At 35.2% G+C, this 19,210-nt stretch overlaps 1 pseudogene; it reads right to left on the bottom strand.

Moving 5' to 3' along the window:
- The window catches only part of LOC128028847 (2-(3-amino-3-carboxypropyl)histidine synthase subunit 1-like), a 50,854-nt pseudogene that overhangs the window by 9,670 nt on the left and 21,974 nt on the right, over window positions 1-19,210 (bottom strand).

The raw sequence follows: 19,210 nt of genomic DNA, 5'->3' as shown, positions 1-19,210 counted from the left end.
TTTATTTACCATTTTAGTATTTTTTTATATTTTAAATTAGCTTTTATTTGTTGTATTTTCAGTGTTCATTTGAAGTTTTAGTAATTTTGTTTTGTGCTTTTGTGATTAGATGTTGTGTTAATGTATAGCTTTAATTGATATTTATTTCATGTTTAGTGTGAGTAATGTTTTTGCACTTAACATACAGTCAAGTATGGTGACCGATACTCAGAATTTGTGCTCTGCATTTAACCCATCCACTCTCTAACCACACCAAATGTTTTATCAAAATGTTTGCATTCCACATAAAAAAATAAGTCATGCAGGTTTGGAATGACATGGGGGTGAACAAATTATATCAGAATGTTCCATTTAGGTTAACTCTCCCTCTAATTCACATTTTGTGTGTATGCAACTCAGTAAGACAACTGTGAGACAGTCCATAAAGTCTGCACCATGAAGTCGGCTCCTAAAGTGTGGGCAGTGAAGTCATCCATGCAGCAGTCCCCGTATGTCACATCTCCCATCACTAGTGTGTCCGCCTCTGTGAATCTGACAAACAACACAATCAACCAATCAATGACCTTGATCACCACCCTATTGCAATTCAGATCAATTAGGCTGTAAATAAAGAGTCCACACAGTTGGCAGATCAATCACTCTAAAGTGGAAATATCACTCAGACACCCATGTCTCCAGTTAAGTGGGCTCCCGCTAGCCGTAAACTCATGCACTTGTGCAGTCTGGAAAAACATCCAGAATAAGCATCGGACAATTATTAACATAAACGTTCACTGATGGTAAACGTTAAAGTTCCACGTTAAGGTTTATAGCTATGTATGCATACTGTCTTACGAAAAAATTGTTTTCGAAAACTTAAACTGTAGGTTCATCCCAGTGGTAATCACAATCTCTACTTCACCTGCCAACATTTTTACTGAAAAAAATAAATAAAAAACAAAATGAATAATTTTTAAATATATAGTTTTTACATGTATTATTTAATATTTTTTAAATTAAAAATGTTATACATTTTTTGCACAAATTGTTTGATAATTTATTCAACAAAGTAATACATTCATAATTTAAATATGTAAATAAATTAAAAAAGTCTCACTTGAAAACCAATAAATAAACATGTTTGCTGTAAAATCATGCCATACAGTAAAACAGAGGTTTAATGATTTCTTTGTATTCTAACTTTTTAGCAACTTTGACAAAAAGATTTTGACATTTTGCCTACCTGACAAGTTTACCCTGGTGAAAATATAATATGCCAAGTATATTAAATTTTGGTATACTTCTGTGTACTTAAAGTCAGAGTAATGATCAGTATAATTTAAGTATGTTAATGATTAGCAAACTTAAAGTGTGCTATTTTGCGAATGCTAACTTTGTACTAAATATGTTTAAGTTATAATTTAATTGTAATTAAACACAATTTCAAGTGTATTTAGTGTACTTTCATGTGCTAAAGTGGAACAACTTCAAGTATGCTTAGTACACTTCAAGTATAGGCTGTGGGACAACATATGTGCTTGATTAATGAATTAAAGTGTGCTTTATTTCTATTACAAGTACATTATAATTGAAATGTTGGTATACTTCTGTGTACTTAAAGTCAGACTAATGATCAGTATAATTTAAGTATGTTACTGATTAGCAAACTTAAAGAGTGTTATTTTGGAAATACTAATTTTGTACTAAATATATTTAAGTTGTAATTTAATTGTAATAAAGCACAATTTCAAGTGTATTTAGTGTACTTTCATGTGCTAAAGTGGAACAACTTCAAGTATGCTTAGTACACTTTAGGCATGTCTATAGGGACTACTTGTGATTAATGAAATTAAAGTTTTTTTCTTTGTATTTCAAGTACATTACAAATGCATAATGAGTTTCTTTGAAATATACAACAAAAAACAAACATAATAATTTGGTGGTAATTCTATATGATTTTTAAGCAGAAAGGCTAAACTACCTATGGGGCACTTAATTTACTCTAAGCTGAATGTTGTAAATTCAATAAAAAATAATAACAATAATTACATGAATAAAGACATTTTATTAACAAGTATTTATTTAAATCTATTTAAAACATTTTTATTTACATTTACAGGAACTTGGTTTCAAAACTTAACAGAATAAATTTACCATGTTTTACAACAGTGCAAAAACAGAAAGAAACCACAGAGAACCTTCTGAACAGCAACAGAGGTGTAAATAAAAAAATATTTACACATCAGACCTTCTTCTGGACGAACTGTTCATTGTTGCACTTGCGTCTGATAGCTGCTCGCACATCAGATGCTGTTGTCTGTGGAAACTCCAGCAGAACTGCATCTGTTAACAGAAAAGACAACATATAGCTGAACAGCATAGCACTTTATCTCATGAACAAATACTTTGGGGCCTGAATTTTCAATACAGTCTCTCTATCGACACTCAATGCCACAATGTGTGATACACATATGATCATTCACACAAGTTGTTTAAACTTTCTGTAATTGCATGAACAGCATAAAAGGTTTGATTTACATACACATACTGACATACAGAAATTTAACACCACTGGGCCAAACATTTCTAAGAACAGTAATGGTTACAGGTATGTTTCCACATAAGTCTGGTTTAGCACAGCACCATTACAAACTTTTCCCAACCCATAATTCTTTGTGCTGAAACTATATGAAAAATGACACTAATGCTCAGCACTGGTCACTTTTTCTCGCAGTTTAAGCACACTAATATCAGGTAGTCCTCCATAATGAGTATATTTCTTACTGTCTGTAAATTGTTCAGTTACCGTGGGAACAAGTTGCATGTTTATATATTTACATTTAAAAGAGCTCCATTAACAGCTATAAGGCCTCAGTTATACCAAAGTGTTTTTTGTCAGCTGAAAATGCTAGGTGCTCTGCTGAAAATGTCCAGCTGCGAGTGCTTGAGAGCGCAGCGTTTTCAGTTGAGACGCTTTGGTTGCTATGATAAGGAGTAAAAAAACACCCGAACTCTCAGCGCGAAAAAGACACTCAACACGCTCCTGGTGTTTTATATATTACTAGACATGAAAAAGAAGTCATAGACTCAACAGCAAAGCACAGTGGTGGTAGTGTGATGATACTGGGCTGCATACGTGTTATAGGTGTTGGAGGGCAACATTTATAGCTGGTACCCTAGATGACTGATGATGGACCAAAATACTGGCCGACAACTAACGTCACCAGTCAAAGTCATACTGTGGCACCTATATTTTTTTGTTATGCGCTTTCATAATGATTTTACATACAAACATTTTTACATAGAAAAAAATATTATACTTTACCACTTAACTAATGCAAATACAGTGATGTGTTGTATTTTATTTCCCTGTATTTGCTATTGAACCAACTTCTGCTGCATACTGTATTAAATGCATACTGACTTTGCACTTATGATTCAAGAAGATTCATGGTTCTTTTATTGCTTTATAAGTAGATAAAATTACACACCTGTTATGGCCTGCACTTTGGCAACGTCCAGCTGGGTTTTAGGAGGGGCCCCTTTTCCTGATTTCCCTGTTAGCGTGGACTGGGCAAGTACATCTTTTGTAAAGACCAGGACAGCCAGCTCCTGCGCAAAGATGGTCATGCGTGTGCGGTTCAGTCGCTGGAAGGCCCTCTTTGGAACTGAAACTTCACTGCCAGCCAAGGGTTGCTGTATAGAGAAAAAGGGAGATGGAAGAGTGGTATGATCTCTCGTGTGCAGGTTCCCATTAACAAGATAATTCACATGATGTAACATATATGTAACCTACAACTTTAAGGATGATCCCTGTTCAAAACAAAATACAATATGTACACGTTCAAAAGCTATGAATTTAATGTAGTTCTTAAATAATACAATGATAAATGTATCTTTTATTCTTTAATTGTAACGTACCATCTCAACTTCAGTGACAAAAGAGGAGGTTGTGGATGATGGGGTCCCCCCAAACGAGGGCTTCAATGACTTTATACAGTGGACACACTCCTTCATTATTTTAATCATTTCTGGAAGTTCTAGGTGAATTTAAATGAAAAACAAATGTATTTTATTAACATTTATTATGACACAGGATAGACTGATGCAATGTAAAAGCTGACCTGAGATTATGGGACTTCAGATCAGTATATGGCAATTATGACAATTGTGGAACAAACTTTATTCTTCAATGTCAACCCCTGTAATGAAAGCTTATACCTACCACGAAGGGATGCCATGATTTCATCCATTTGGGGTGCCATTTGTTGACCAGTGCTATAATCCATTAACTGCTAAAACAAACAATGAAAAGCAGACATAATACATTTTATTTATTAAAGTCACATTTTACAACATGAACTTGTTTTTGAATGTTATAATATACATTTACATTGTGCTGCATTGCGGGTAATCCTTCATCCATATCACTACCCTAAAATATAATAACAGATTAATTAAAAGCAATACAAAGAGAGTCCATGTCTGAGAGAATGTACAGAAAGCAATCAGAAAAACTTCATAACTTACAATGTCAGGTTGGTTTGGACTCCGTATGACTGTGGCATCATCATCTGAACTGGTGTAATCATCAGGAGTGGATGATTTGGGTCTGGCAGCCTTTAAAGTCTTTGCTTGCTTTATCAGGACAACACATTCATGATGTAAAAAATTTAAAATAAAGTTGTTGTGGAAATTCCTCCTCAGTTGCCTCACTATTATGCTTATCTTGTGTGTTTTTGTTCTTATTTTTGGAAAGGGAAACCTTCAGGTTTTGAAGCATCTGGTTCTTGGCTGTCTCTTTGATCTTGGTTTGCTTTTCCTGAACAAAATATACAGTTAAAGAATTAGTCCACTTTAAAATTTTAATTGAATGATAATTTACTCACCAAATTAATAAATTACTGCCTGAGCACTCAGTACTCGCTATAGCTTTGTAGCTACCACCACAGAGAAGGAATGTGCCAAAGCCAACATGAAGGTAGCTGGGCATGTTATATACCTCACTTTTTGAGACAGCGTGTAGCAAGTATTAAGAAAGTTAGCTATGTATTTAAACTTAAAAACTGTTTAAACTAATATGCAAATTCATTTGCAAATTTGCAAACTTTTACTCACCATCTTAGCTTTTTTTGCCTCCACCGCATTGGTCTCCAGCATTTTCTTTTTCATGATAACACCCCTGCATTCTTCCTTGGTCCATATATCTTTACCCAAAATGAATAAATTCTTCTTTGTGACAAGATCCTTGAACGAATCTGATATAACGATAGAAATATAGAGGTTAGCCGATACCAGCATGCAAACCAACATAAAAAAAGTTAACAATGTTAAAACAATGTTAAGTATACAAGAATCTGAACATGTAAACGAAAAATAACTGATACAATATCATCTTACCTCCTAATAGTAGGACTTTAGCTGGTACTGTCCTATCGGGCTATTTTCGTGTGGGCCATTTGATCTCAATCCAGTTATCATCGCTGTCAAGGTCTGGCTGCGACGTCACTCGACTTAAATTGGCCGAATTCCCAATAAGCGATGCACTTTCAACTTTTACTGTTTTGTCTAAAAAGTAATATATAGCGAATTGGTAAGGCATCGTGATTCGAGACCTTTTCACCTCACCTGCAGAGTCAGACCTACTATGATTGACGGGATTGCGTAACATGTAACGTCAGGCGTCAGATGCTCCGATTGGTTGCAGTGAGCTTCAAAACTATACGGCACACACTTTACCGCCAAATTCAAAGTTAGAGACTAGATACTCTGAAACAGTCTATGCTCTGAAATCATGGCATCAAACCATAATTTGAAAAGACATTTGAATTGCGACGGGACTCAACCAGAGACGCCCAGAACAACAAAATACAGAAGACTTCATCAAAAAAAGGTAAACATAAATAATAAAAAACATTTATGAAAACATTTTTCACAAGAAAACTGTAAATTACGGTGTACTGCAATAGCCTACAGCAATTATTAAAATAATTTAGGACGTGTTGTTTTATCTTATAGGTGCTTCATTATTTGTTCTTTATATTTTATATGTGAACCTGCTTTGTAATAATGAACCATTATGAAAAGCACTATATTAATAAATATTTTAAGTACAGCAGTATTTTGTAAAGGTAAATATTATAAATTAATAAACTGCTGTAAAATCTCAAATTAAATAAATTTGCTACATAAATATAACAATGTATATTTTGTACATGATACATGCCTTTTTTTCCTCTGAGAAGTGTTTCATATTTGATTTTTATCCCATCTAAAAACACAGTAGTACAGTGTATATATGGGTTATTACAGTGTAACACCCCATCTGTAAGACTGGACCAATGTGATGGTAAAATCTTTATTAATATAATTTACTTTATTACTTTTAGTACTTTCAATATTCATATGACCCAAGACTGTCACATAATGTAACTTTTCAAAGACAAAAGCTTCATGGTGTTTTGAAAATTTGTTAAACATGAGACATTACAGGCACTATTGGTGTATAAATTTTACTGTTTTACAGTTATGTTGTTTGTACTGTATTTGCAGAAACCACTGAAATTAATATACAAGAGATTTCTTTGTACATCTCCAGTTCCCAACTCTTTGGACAGAGGAACAGTTTGTGAAAAGGTATGACTTTAAGAGAAAAATGTTTATGTTTAACAGCATTTTTTATTACTAATTAATTAGACATTTAAACTGTATAAGTCAGTCCTTCAAAAATACTGCTTTTATTTTGTTAGATGCTAAATACTGCTGTTTTATCACTGAAACTGCACTTTTTCTTATCCATTTGTCTCAGATACAACTTACACATGTTGATGCAGATAATTGTAAAGTGCAAAGAAGCCTGCAAGACAGTAAAAATCAGAAAGGAGACAAAGAAGAAAGGAGGCAAGATGTGATATCTGAAACGGTGATAAGGTTTAAGAAGACAGAACGTGAAAGCAAAGATGATAATGTAAGTGCACAGGAGGACAGAGAGGAAGATGATGAAGATGCACAGGAAGACAGAGAGGAAGATGATGGAAGTGAACAGGAAGACAGAGAGGTACATGATGAAGATGCACAGGAAGACAGAGAGGAAGATGATGGAAGTGAACAGGAAGACAGAGAGGTACATGATGAAGATGCACAGGAAGACAGAGAGGAAGATGATGGAAGTGAACAGGAAGACAGAGAGGTACATGATGAAGCAACTGGGGACCATTGTGGGCAACATCCACATTTCCATTTGAATCATTCAATGGGACTTTGCTAAAAATTTTTAATGGAACAACACATGTGTCTGCTCAAATAGTGAAAAGATTCCTTAGGTGGAGGGGTCTTTCAACAAAAGCAGAGACTATAATGGAAAATGCAAATGACAACATAAAAAAAATATTTGGCAAACTCCAGGGTAGGTCTGGCGTAACAAAAACGTCAAAAGAGTTTCCAGATAATGTCAGAGGTTTTGGCTGTCCAAAGAAAGGCAGCACATCTGTGCTGCAGAGGAGGGCTATTGAACATTTCACAGGAGACACTGTTCATTTAGGTTTATTTTATGACCGTTTCATTTGCAACAGTGTTGTTTATCATTCATATAATAACACAACTCTCAAAAAGAGAAATAATTCTGTTGTACAGTTAAATGATGGGACATTCTGTGAGATTTTGACCTTGGTGGCCTACACATCTGAGGATGGGGCCTCTTCTGTATTTCTTTTAGTTAAAGAGCTAGCCAAGAGTGGAAGAAAGGTTTATAGAGATGCTCAGTTAAATATATCCTGTACATTTCTAACTGAAGTGTGTCACACCAATAATGTATTTGCTGTACATCCTCAGTCATTAGAGCGCAAATGTGTAATGGTGAAGTCTAAGGACAAAATGTATGTTAGTCCACTTCCAAACAATGTTGAAAGAGACTAAAACTGTTTCCTGCAAACATAAATGTTTGTAATTGTACCAGTGAAAAACATGCAACTGTTAATGTTAATCCCATTTTTTTTTCCATAATTCACTGTGTAACTCAATTACATAACAGGTTTTTCTTATATTTCATATCAGTCCTGAATATTATTGTGTTTAATGTTAAATATTTGACATAAATAATGTTACATAGTGTGTTTAATGTCAAATTTTTTGTTAATGTTTTTAGGATTATTATGACCCTGTCATTTATGATTGTATCATGATACTTCTAATATTAGCTCAATAAACATAACTGCATATAAAAAAACTGTTAAAAGAACAGACATTTGTGCAATGCATATATTGTATTGAAAATATATTTATAACAGGCTTTCAAAAATTTCATCACTTTTGCCAAGATACAAAGTTCCTAGCTTAAATAAGTAAACGTTAAAGTCACACTCAAAATTAACTTAAAATATGCAAAATCTTCAATATATTAAATAAACTATTTTTAAAATATGCTTTCAGTGCATTGTGACAAGCATAATTTCAAGCATGCAGTTAAAATTTGTCTAAAATATACTTAAAAATAAAGTTAAAATAAATAAACTTCTAAAATTCTACTTTAATTTCACTTTTAGTACATTTCTCTAAAATATAGTATAATAAAGTATAATAAATTACAATTTTTTTAAAGTATATTAAAAGTCTTACTGAAAATTAGTACCAGAAGTATGTTGCTAATATACGTTTAATACATTTAAAGACTGTGTTATTTTTGGTTAGTATATTTGCAGTGTATTGTTTAAAATTAAAATATATTTGAAATACAAAAAAGTATGCTTTTTTTTTACCAGGGTAAACAGTTTACAGAATTCACAAGCAAGTGCCACAAGAAAATGTTTAAATCAGCATAAAAATGAAATGCACATACATGATCCAAAAATTATGAGATACAGCAATAACCCAAAAGAGCCAGTGACCCAAAATTCTCATACTGACCTGCATTCTTAAAAAAACATCATGGCCAGTAAGAGATACATATTTATTAATTCACCTGTTATTAGCAAATGTGGATAAGCAGTAGACTCTGAATGTAAGAATTTAAGTCTGCTAAATGACTTTTTACTATGCAAGGGAAGACTGAGTCACCATCTCCAGTACAGTACACTCTTCAGAGATGCAGCTACAAATTGTCCTTGGCTTCCTTCCTTCACTTCACAGGACAATGACAAGCATTCCAGTGAGGTGGATCTCTAAGGAGCTGTTTGAAGAACCAACGATCTGTTTTTGTTTGCTTCGGCAGGGGTCGTTAAGTGTTAGCACATCTATTGACTGGCGCACTGCTGCCGCCTCTCCTCTGTGTGACATTTAAATGCAGGATAAACATGAGGCTGAAGCACATAAATTATGAGTGAGAAAAAATGAGAGAGAATGAATATGCGAGGAGAAGAAAGGAGGAAAAAGAGAGCAGAGGCTGTTGTATGGGAAGCTGGCTGTCTGGAAGCAGACATATTTAGGACAGGTATTATTAATAGAACACAGACAGATTTTCTTTGGTTTTACACACACACACACACACACACACACGCACGCACTTCTAAACCCCTCCAACTGATTCACCTTCTAACCCAGGGGTGTCAAATTCAATTCCTGGAGGGCCGAAGCCTTGCAGAGTTTTGTTCCAATCTCACACAGCATGTAGTTTTCAAATAGCCTGAAAGACTTGATTAGTTGGAACAGGTGTGTTTAATTAGGGTTGAATCTAAACTCTGTAGGGCTCCGGCCCTCCAGGAATTGAGTTTGAAACCCGTTCTAACCTCACGTTCAGAATGAACTGTTGGAAGTGGCTAGTACAACTTCATGACACATACAGTAGTACAGTCTGAACTGATTGCTCTGTTTGTGATTTCTTTTTCTACTTCCTGTCTGGGTCCTAGCCTTTTTGTTTTTTTACTGTAATATGTTAAACTAAAATACAAGAATCAAATGAGAATCACCTTTGAAAATAATGGAGATTACATAATAATAATAATAATAATAATGAAGTAATAGTTAAATGTCTGGATGTTAATGAGTAATAAGTAACCGATATGGGTTTTTGGGGGCCGATACCAATACCGATATTAGGGAGTAAAAAAAAGGTAGATACCGATATATCAGTCGATATTCCTTGTGTATATTATAGTATAGTTGCGCTACTGTCTTCATACACAGACAAAACTTACTAGAGAAATGTGAAGTGTGATTAGAAGTGTAAAGTTATGCAGGGTTAGTTTTAACACACATTTATATTATGCAAAATATGTGCTTGTGCGCTGGAACTAGGAACCGCTGGGCTCCATCATGTGTCATTAACCTGCGAGAAAACTTTAACAGTACTACAATACCAGGAAGGAGGACCGGGTAGTTGATGTTCATCTGCCATTCTAGCTCTGTCCGCACAGCATGTGTGAACGCGCTAATGACATGTTCTGTCTGCGTGAACAGGGTGCGCTGAGGTATGCAGATACATTGACAAATAGGTAGGAAAGCAATTTAAAGCTCGGACCAAGCGTTTTGATTGAATGTACATTTCTTGGTTCTACGCCTTCCATAGAAAATATAAATACAGATAAATACATTTAAACCACTTAACTTAATGATTCCTATTGGGATGTTCATTTAAAATGAGACAAATCTAACCACCTCTAACAAATCTAACCGGACCACAAATTTAACCAACCGTAACTCCCTATATTATATAATATTATATATGTTATATAATATGTTATTATATTTTTATTATATGTTCTGTAAAAAAAAAACAAAGTCATATCGGTGGCATATTCGCTGATACCGAAATATCGGCTTTACTAATGAGAACATGGTATTGAGAACGTCTGAAAATAACTTAAGTGCTTAAGTGTTTAATTGTCATGAAACTAAAATCAATGCAAAAAATGAATGAATGGCCTGATAAAAAAAAAAAAATGAAGGCTGTCAATTTAACACACACAAACACACACATACGGTGTATATGCAATCGATTTGATTAACTGACATAAAACAATTAGTTCAATAATTAAAAAAAAACGTTTTTATAAATCTGGACATGATTTCTTGAATTTCACATTGGCTTTCTGTGTCTCACACACACACATAGACAAACATACACACACATCGCCCTCTTCATAAAACTTGCATACTTCTGTAACCCAGTGCCCTCAAACACACCCTCTCTCCCCACACAGAGTTATTCTCATGTGAAGGACACAAGGCAGGCAGCCATTGCTTGTAAAGAAGAGGGAGATGAATGAGGAGAGATCATCTGGTAAATAAATATTTGCCGTGGTAGATTTGATTCGCTCATCCTTTCTCTCATCAAGGCCCCTCTCTTTCTGCTCATCTGCTACACATTTGCGCAGGGATATTCATGAGTGGGTGGCATCATCACCGGCCCAAAATAATAAGACACACACAAATAAGACGGTTCAAAACAATACATGTACAGTGCTGTGGTCCCAAAAGTAACTCAAGTCACACTTAAAAATGTATGAATGTCATTGCATCACTTAACAAAACACCAAACTGTATCACTGTACAGGGAAGCACCACCCACACTGAAAACCCGCTGTACCCAAAATCCCACTCCTCATGTTAAGCATCAAACATAGATGAGCAGACATTGATTGTGGAAGTTGAGAGGATGGTGCATTATGACAAATCCCCCAAGTTCCATGAAATACAAAATTGAAAGGGATAGTTTACACATTAGGCACAAAAAAAAAAAATACTTAAATACAAATTTTAATTACAATTTTGAATCCTGTTTGCCATCTCTACTCAAATTCAAGGCCTTACACACACGATCTATAAGCAGGATACAAATATGAAGTGGCTGCAAATCTGTCGCCTGTAACGATGACTTCCCCAGCCTGCGGTTACAAAACACCTGCAAAACCTCATTGTCAGGTTTCCTTATTTGCACAGTATATCCGATTAACACCAACTAGAAGGGCTTGCGGATGAAAAACTGAAATACTTTAAAGTAAACTCTGAGCGTCAGATTACCGGAGCTTATGTGAGAGAGAGATAGTGCTCGCTACCTGGGAATGGTGCTGTAATTATAGAGCAGGAGTGTGGATCAAGTTCGTGCTCCCGCTGGGACTGAGGCTCAGAGCGAGTAAGATGAGGGGTTTTAGTCGTGATTAGCGCTTCACACGCCCCTCGAAATGTTGACCGCAGGATAGAAGAGTCAATGTCACATATGGCCTGGAATGCTTGTTACTGTAACTCTGCTCTTCTCCTACTGAAATCAAATCCACCGTCTCTCTCTCTGTCTCTCTCTCTCTCTGTCATGCTATCTGGCTCCAGCTACAGCATCTGAGCTGAAATGTCATTAAGATGCAATTAAGATGTAGAAATGTCTGTGATCTCAATAACAGGGATTGTTAATCAGTGTCTCTGTAACAGCCAGCTCGCAGAAAACAAAGTCACACGCACACAGAGCAGATCATATTCTGTTTATTTTGAGGTTTAAATGCTATATTTTCAACATGGTTTCAGACCTTTGGACCTCACTAAGCTCAGCCAAGGCCTGGCACTCCCTGTCAATGTAATGGTTTTTGGATGGTTTAGTTTCTCTCTCTGACGAATTCTCATGAACTCCACAGACAGTTAATGTGTCTCTCTGTCATGTCTCTCTACCTCTTTCAGAGAAATGAGACGGAGTCACGCTTCTGTAGGACGGGTCAGCATCTCTGCATGTCTCTCACTTTCTCAGTTAATGAACATTAGGGGTGTGCTGTGTCTAGAAGCGGATCCATCCGTTTCAAGCTATTCCTCCTGTCTCTCAGAGGTGAAATCTTTACTTGGCTTTGACAGGACTTTCATCAAAGCTCAGCGTGAGCGAGGGGCTGCTGCCTCAAAGCACTCCTGTTTGTGAACATCTTTCTCTTTGGCCACTTAATCAAAGCCTTCAAAAGCAAATGATTTCAAATAAATACTGCCTTTTTTATGACTGCTAATTGTCTGGAATAGAACAGCCAAGCAGAGTTAGAGAAGTGATAATTATCATTATAAAAAGATATTTCAGAAGACATGGGAAATAGAGCCAAATTATGATTTTATAACTTGGACATTAAAGATTAAAGATCTAAATCCCTGATTATTAAACATGCAAAGCTCAAATATTGATTATTGGTTTTTGTGCACAATGGGCCACATACGGTACATTATTGACATGATGTGGAAGTGGTATTGAGATAGAGTAGAGCCATTTTCCAGAACAGCTGCTTTTCTTTGATTTGAAGGAAAACTTTTGAAATAGTTCCATTTCCATTCTAGAACCATGGAACTGCTTCGCTCTTATTTATTTCACTGTCAAATGTAATAAAAGTTTGATAATATTTAACATCTCCAACAAAAAGCCCTTCATATTCCAATAGATCTAAAAAAAAAATAATAAAAATAAATAAATAAAAATAATATAGGCTACCTACAATAACTAAAAAACGATCCTATCCCATCCCAAATAGAATACAGTAGATGCATGCATATAGTATTATAATCTTTAGTAACAAAACATAAAGCAAACCACAAATCCAATCAAAACCAAAACAAAAATACCTGTGTGAACTTGAGGGCAACTGACTAAACACATCTACTAATAATCACCTTAACACCAGTTGGTTAAACGACAAAAATGGCTCAGAAAATTGAAGTTAGTAGAAATAAATAAATAAATAAAAGGTCAAGCATCTAATGCAATGACATTTAAAGTTTTTTCTTAAGTGTTCAAATATTTTTGGGGCCACTGTGCACATTTTCAAATACACACAATAAGAATGAAGACCTTTTGTTGTGTCGGGTTGTGGATGACAGCCCAGGGCACAAGCCTCTGAGTAATTCAATGCTGTACCCTCTGCCCGGTTTCAATAAATCTGATTGAGGGAGTGTGTGTGTTTAGCCTCTCTCTTCACTGAGCTCAGTTAACACAAAGACTAATATTAGATCAGCAATGAGGGCCTGTCGCAGAAAAGCCGTCCCTTCGGACTTTCCACATGCCAGCCCTGTTTCCCCACAGTTTACAAACTACTCCTGATCCACTTAACAGAGCACAAACCACACCAGCCCACACAAATCACATTACCTGTACATTCTCAACCTACACAACAGAAAAAAAGTCCTAAATCCAGTCTGCAAAGCCACTGAAGTCCTTATTAGCAAAGCTTCTGTGCCCATTTCTCCTTTTTGCCATGATACCTGTGTCAAAGTGTTTACGAAATACAAAAATATTCGAATTGTCCAACTGTGTGCCTCTGTGGATTGAGGTTATCTCTCAGACTAGCTCAGTGGCTGTGATGATGTGCAAAGTTGTGTGAGACAAGTGTGTATGGGTTTCGCTCATTTGATGAAAAGCTGGCCTCCAAAACGCTTCATGGTTTTCTTCTTGTGAGCAGGTCTCAGTGTCTGGAGGGGATGCAGCATTGGCTGTGTGACACCATCTATGAAATCTTGTTAGTCCACTTCAGGACAGAAATCAGCCCAGTAGAGAGGAGAGAGAAACGCTCTATTCAGGATGCCAGGATGTCTGTCCCACAACACCCTCAGATTTCCCACGCACACTCCTGATATTGAGGCATGACCTGAAATGAACCTCGTCTGAGCAATTATTTAAGATTTCTTTTGTTGAGAGTCCAATAATTGGTTTGTTTACCTGTGAAACCCAAAGAGAGTTTCCTTTGATATTTGTGAACTGTTTGAGAGATACTAGAAATATTCAGCTTATAATAGTAATAATAATCCTAAAAGATTTATATCTTATATAAATATACATTTTAATAAAATATTGCTTGAGGCAGTGCTAATGAAAACATTTCTATTACTCACTGTATGCAATATGTCTAATAAAACAATAACTTATACAATAAATAATACCTCAAATGACAATTCTATTTCATAGACTTGCACTGATGGAGTGATCAGATTCATCTAATGCTTAAAATAAAGACTTTATTCTTTTGACTTGCGTCTGTAGGTAACCATTTAGCAACAATCCAGAGATCCTTAGTAAACATCTAGTATTGTCCTAGCAACTGCACAGCAACAGTTCATCATAAGCAAGCATGTAGCACTTTGGCTCACTGTATTTGCGTTAACAACTAGTCCAGAACTCTGACCTTTTTTTTTTTTTTTTTAATCAGACATGATCCCAGACTTTTTAATCTGAGTTTATCCAGTCAAGGCAGTGTACATTCATATCACCTGGGGGCAGTAAAAGAATATTTTGTTGCTGTGTATTTTTTTATTAATCATGTTTGAATGTTTTTTTTTTTTTACTCTTTACCCCAAACCTGTTAATAATGCGAGCACAGCTTCCTCATGTTACCACTACAGGATTCCAGCCAGGTCTATGACACGGATCAGATATTTGAGCACTCTGTTTCTCTCTTGCTTTCTCAGAGACAGTAAAAAGTGATGCATCATCCCATGAGAGCAGTAAGAGAGAGGCAGGTGAGCAGAGTAGAATAGAAGTGCTCTGGTGCATCTGTACGTGAAGAGCTGTCACGACATTCTGTCTCACACACACACACACAAACACACACACACACAAACACACACACACACACACACACGAACGCACACGTTCACATGCAACAGACGTGACAGATATATGGACTACCTAAACAGCCATTAACACACACATGCAGTTCAATGAACAATCTCTTAATAGAAATATGAAAAATCTGTCATCATTTACTATCATTTCAAATCTGTAAGATATTAATTCTTCCAAAGAACACAACAGGAAATAATTAATCAAGAATAACCTCGACACTCTTTTCCAAATAATGAAAATCAAAGTCGGGAACAAAATTAGGGTGAGCAAATAATTTTTGGAGCTCTTTTGAGCTGAACTCAAAGATCTAATACTTTTTCTATGTACACGAAAGGCTGATTTCTCTCAAATAATATTCATAATTCTGTCTAAATCTGTTAGTGAGCACTTCTCCTTTGCCGAGATAATTCCATCCACCTCAAAGTTATGGCATATCAAGATGCTGATCAGACAGCATTATTATTGCACAGGTGTGCCTTAGGCTGGCCACAATAAAAGGTTATGCTAGAATGTGCAGTTTTATCACATAGCACAATGCCACAGATGTCGCAAGTTTTGAGGGAGCGTGCAATTGTCATGCTGACTGCAGGAATGTCCACCAGAGCTGTTGCCCATGAACTGAATTTTGATTTGTATACCATAAGCCGTCTCCAAAGGCGTTTCAGAGAATTTGGCGGTACAATTCATCATCGTAACCCACTTGTGTGGACAAATGCTCAGATTTGGATTCTGTTGTGGATCGAGTGGCCCATGGTGGTGGTGGGGTTATGGTATGGGAAGGTGTATGTTATGGACAACGAACACAGGTGCATTATATAGATGGCATTTTGAATGCACAGAGATACTCTGACGAGATCCTGAGGCCCATTGTTGTGCCATTCATCCACAACCATCACCTAATGTTGCAGCATGATAATGCACAGCCCCATTTTGCAAAGATCTGTACACAATTCTTGGAAGCTGAAAACTGCATGAGCAGCATACTGACCAGACATGTCACCCATTGCATGTTTGGGATGCTCTGGATCGGCATATACGTTTTATATGCGTTTTCCAGTTCCTGCCAATATCCAGCTTCACACAGCCATTGAAAAGGAGTGGACCAACATTCCACAGGCCACAATCAACAACTTGATCAACTCTGTGTGAAGGAGATGTGTTGCACTGAGGCAAATGGTGGTCACATCAAATACTGACTGGTTTTCGGACCCCTTTGGAACCCTCTGGACCCCCCAATACAGTAAAACTGCACATTTTGGAGTGGCATTTTATTTATTTTTTTATGTCCATAACTTCCTCTTTAAGCAGGAAGTCACTCTCAAACCAGGAATACAAATGCAAGACATGCTTACCTCATCCTAACACAACTATACAGCCATGCTATTCAAAGTCATCCTGTTTTCTACTCAAGTAGTTATTAATTAAAAAATATATATATTTTTGTAACCAACTTGTTCCACAGATGTGTACTACATGTAATTATGATAATGATTTTGATAGTGTTGACAGGGCTCATTTTTTTCATATCACATTCTTTTTATTATTTTTTATTATTATTTGGTTTTCATTTTAATTCAACTATAATACCACTGGTTTCACTCAGCAGTCTTGTGGGCTCTTGCATTTTTTTTAATTCTGTGTGTGTAAAAACGACAACAGACACTGATCTGGTCACCTGATTTAATGAGCAATATCCCATGAATTATTCCACTGTGCTACATCAGGAATCTCTTATTTCTCTGACCAGAAACTTCACCACATGTCTCTCTCCCTGTTTTGGCGGACGTGCTTTAAAACTTTATTTTCTCCTCACTTCTAATTCCTATTAGCATCCTTAACTGTGAGTATATGACAGTAAGTATTTTGAATTACCCCGCAATGTCTTAAAAAATTAGCTGAATGCTGAAAATATTCTGTAAACCCTTTGCCTTAAAGGTATACAAACACACACTTTATGCATACAACAAAAAAAAAACAACAACAAAACACTTTCAGTAAAATCCCTGAATGCTCATGCTCACTCACACAAGTCCGGCTCAGTGCAAGCACAAATCAGGTTAGGGTTGTGAAATATTTATATGCCGCACCTGCTCATGCCTCATATTTCATTTGGCTGTGTGGCACGTGGCCTCATCCCTCCTCTTGCTGGCAGATGCGCCTGGCGTGAGTACACGGGGAGAGGAGAGATTACCTCCAAGATGGAGAGGCTCTTCCCTTGATATCTGAGCAACTCTACAGAGGGTCTGCCTCATTATTTCCTCTTTAAACGAATTGAGTTAGAGAGATAGGAAGACAGGAAGGATCTAGTGAGAGAGCAAAAAGAATAAGATGAAAGCAGCAGTGGGAAAATAGAGAAAGACAGAGTTAAGGAGACGAGCTTTATGCTGTAAAGGTTTTCTATATTAACAAATCAAGACTTACCATGGTACATCATTTTGCAAATTTTTTCTTACTGATTTAAATGGCGATGTGCTGCTGTTCAGTACAGTTTGATTTTAACCGTAGTTTCTTTCATCGACTTTAACTCAATGTGTGACATTTTAATCATTATGCCTCATTCTATAATTTATTTATAAATTACATCCAGAAGGGATGACTAAGAAACGTCATATGCGCACTTTGCATGACAGAATTAATTATCATTGATGCTCAACAAGTATGAAATGCTTGTTTATTTTGTCCAAACATTAATAAGAAGACATTATGAAAAACATCTTCATTAAGAATGGAAAATCATTATATTATTTATTTATAGCAGAGATCAATGTTCCATGATTTTGCACATAAAAAGAAAACAAAGTGTTATCTTTATATTTATGCATATTCCTGTGCAAAAGTTTGTAGTTAAGATACTATACTCACCGAGGCTGCATTTAGTTGATGAAAAATATAGTATAATAGAAATATATTATAAAATATTACAATTAAAAATAACTGTTTTATTTGAATATACCGAATATTAGTTTTTTTTAAATGTTATTTATTCCTGTGATGGCAAACCTGAACTTTCAGCAGCCATTGCTTTAGTCCTCAGTGTCACAAAACCTTCTTCAGAATTTAAATGAATATGCTGTTTTGTTGCTCAATAAACATGTTATTATTTATGATTATCAATGTTGAAAACAGTTTTGCTGGTGAATATTTTTGTGGAAACTGATACATTTTTTTCAGGTTTGTTTGAGGAGTAGAAAGTTCAAAAGAAAAACATTCATTTGAGATTTTTTTTGGCAACAAGGTAAAAGTTGTAATGTAATTCTTGCTTAATAAAATTATTATTTTGGGTAAAAATACATAATGACCCCAAACTAAAAGCCTGCACACTATATCCTTAGTAATTAAACAGCAAAAGGTATTAATTATTTAAATTAGCAAATGCTGTTTATTTATAGTTCTGTATTGATAAAAAAAGTAAATGCTAATTATATATATATATATATATATATATATATATATATATATATATATATATATATATATATATATATATATATATATATATATATATATCTATATATATATATATATATATATATATATATATATATATATATATATATATATATAAAATTAGAATTTACTTTTTCATAGTAAACTATAAAAAATATTATGAGAACTAAAACTTTTTAAATGGAACTTATGGAATCTTAATAATGGGGTACTACAGTGTTACTGAGGCACAAAAGACAAAAATCTGCTGTATATATACATCAATAAATGTATTTACAAAGT

This window comes from Carassius gibelio, chromosome A15, assembly GCF_023724105.1.
Source record: "Carassius gibelio isolate Cgi1373 ecotype wild population from Czech Republic chromosome A15, carGib1.2-hapl.c, whole genome shotgun sequence".
Taxonomy (NCBI): Eukaryota; Metazoa; Chordata; class Actinopteri; order Cypriniformes; family Cyprinidae; genus Carassius; species Carassius gibelio.
This window is presented reverse-complemented; position numbering and strand designations above follow the sequence as displayed.